The sequence below is a fragment of the Argentina silus genome (genome assembly GCF_951799395.1).
Source record: "Argentina silus genome assembly, chromosome: 9".
Lineage (NCBI taxonomy): Eukaryota > Metazoa > Chordata > Actinopteri > Argentiniformes > Argentinidae > Argentina > Argentina silus.
The window spans coordinates 14,647,966-14,650,465 of NC_139663.1; the positions used below are offsets into that span (position 1 = coordinate 14,647,966).

At 47.6% G+C, this 2,500-nt stretch overlaps 1 protein-coding gene across 1 annotated transcript in view; it reads left to right on the top strand.

Annotated features, from left to right (window-relative positions):
• cpt1a2b (carnitine palmitoyltransferase 1A2b) overlaps positions 1-2,500 on the top strand; it is a 24,118-nt gene that overhangs the window by 10,574 nt on the left and 11,044 nt on the right. The window lies entirely within an intron of this gene.

Consider the following 2,500-nt stretch of genomic DNA (forward strand, 5'->3'; position numbering starts at 1 on the left):
GTTCAACAAGGGGGCAGAATGAGTGTTCTTCCTGCTCCCGGGGGAATGATTTCAACAATAGCAAAACTCAGACCCAACAAGTTGAAATGTTCACTTTAAATATATAACAATATATGCCGCTTATCTGACACTTTTATCCAAAGCGACTTACATTGCAGTGAGTGCATACATTTCAGTATATATGGTCCCAGCAGGAATCAAACCCACAACATAAGCGTTGTTAGAACCATGCTCTACCAACTGAACCACAGAGGACCACGTTTAAGTTGATGTGTTCCTCTCAGAGAACGTCCCTCAGGGGCAGGGGCATGCAGAAGAGACAGTGTGTGTGTGTAAAGAGGAAGTGTGTAAAAATGGGGAAGCGGACAGGAAGGAGAAATGGAGAGCGATGTTTGAGAGAGCATGGAGGAAGCTGTAGGGGAGATGGTGTAAAGAAGAAGAGAAGAAAGAAAGGGAGAGTGGAAAAATGGAGAGAGATTGAGTGGTTATAGGTGAGATGTGGAGGGGGGGGGGGGGATGGCTGCTGGGGCTCAGTTCCATTTCCTCCCCAAGCCCCTTCCCCAAAGGCTCTAAGGGGATAGTGTAATGATGATGTTTCTGATATTGAAGGATAATATCCAATGGTGCTTGGAAGAAAGTGGATATTCAAATTGAAAGTTGAATAAAGACAATTTATTAGTCAAGTCGACTTGGGACACTAGACTACTGTCCAGGAGAATGGGCAGCAGGGCAGTGGCACCCACTCAAGAGCTTGTAGTCAATTCTATATTATAGTAGGTAGTAAACAAGAAACAAAGACATCTTGTTCACATCCGTCTAGATGAGTGAGTCAGTGAGTCAGGCTGTGTCACCCCAAGGCATGGGGCAGGTGTACCTTTTGTTTCCAAGGGAACATAAACATAATATCAGATCAGGACAGAGTTGGAATGTGTCCAAGGAGAGTGTTGGGTCCAGAGAGGGGAAAAGAAATGGAAAGTGAGATGGAGTGAGAGATGAAAGGCAGACAGGAAGAAAGAAGAACGAGAAGAAGTGAAAGGAGAGAGAGGGAAGTGAAAGTCTTTTGAAGAGGACAATGCGAAACAGAGAAGGAAAGAAGTAGTGTGTGAAAGAGAAGTGAAATGTGTGAAAGATTCAAGATTCAAGATTCTTTATTTGTCACGTGCATACAAGTATACAGTGAAATGCAAAAGTGACAGTGCCACAGAGTAGTGCAACAATACAATAAGTTTGAAAATAGATTAAAATAAAATAGAAGTACTAAAAAATATACAGTATGGACAGTATAAACAGTATAAACAATATGAACAGTATAAGCAGTAAGAAATATAAACAGCAGATGGATGATTATGTGTGTGCATATGTGTTATGATGTCAGTGAGTGTGTGAGTGACTTGAGGGGGGCACTGGTGGGGTCATCGTTGATGATTCTGATGGCGTGGGGGAAGAAACTCAGCCTTAGCCTCTCTGTTCTTGCTGCATGACAGCAAAGGCGTTTGCCTGACCGCAGCAGCTGGAACAGTCCGTTTTTCGGGTGGTGAGGGTCCTTCATAATCCTGTAGGCTCTGGTCCTACACCTCCTGGTGTACAGGACATGGAGAGGGGGGGTTGGAGCTCCCATGGTCTTTTCTGCCAGGCGTACCACCCTTTGCAGAGCTCGCCTGTCCTGGGCCGTGCTGTTACCATACCAGACGGTGATGTTGCAAGCCAGGATGCTCTCCACAGCTCCAGAGTAGAAGGACTGAAGGATCCTCCGGGAGACTTTGAATTTCCTCAGCTGCCTGAGATGGAACAGGCGCTGCCTTGCCTTTCCCACCAGTGTACAGATGTGGGTAGTCCAGGTCAGGTCTTCTGAGATGTGGACTCCCAGGTATTTAAAACTGCTCACCCTGTCCACAGCAGTCCCATCGATGTCCAGCGGTGTGTAGGCCCTTAGTTGTTGTGCTCTCCCGAAGTCCACAATCAGCTCTTTTGTCTTGGAGACATTCAGGATGAGGCTATTCTCCTGACACCATAGTGACAGGTCCGCCACCTCGTCCAGGTAGCCTTTCTCATTGTTGTCTGAGATCAGCCCCACCACGACTGTGTCGTCCGCAAACTTAATGATGGAGTTTTCGCTGGACTTAGCCACACAGTCATGGGTGTACAGGGAATAGAGGAGGGGACTAAGGACGCAGCCCTGGGGGGACCCTGTGCTCAGTATGAGTGAGCTGGAGGTGTGTCTACCCACCCTGACCACCTGTGGCCTGGCTGTCAGAAAGTCCAGGATCCAGGCACACAGGGGAATGTTCAGTCCTAAACCAATCATCTTATCAGCCAGTCTGGTGGGGACTATGGTATTGAACGCTGAGCTGTAGTCTATAAACAGCATTCTCACATAGCCCCCCTTCTGACTGTCAAGGTGAGAGAGAGTGGTGTGGAGGACCTGGGAAACTGCATCGTCCGTAGATCTGTTTGGTCTGTATGCGAACTGCAGTGGGTCCAGGGTCGGAGGGAGGGAGGA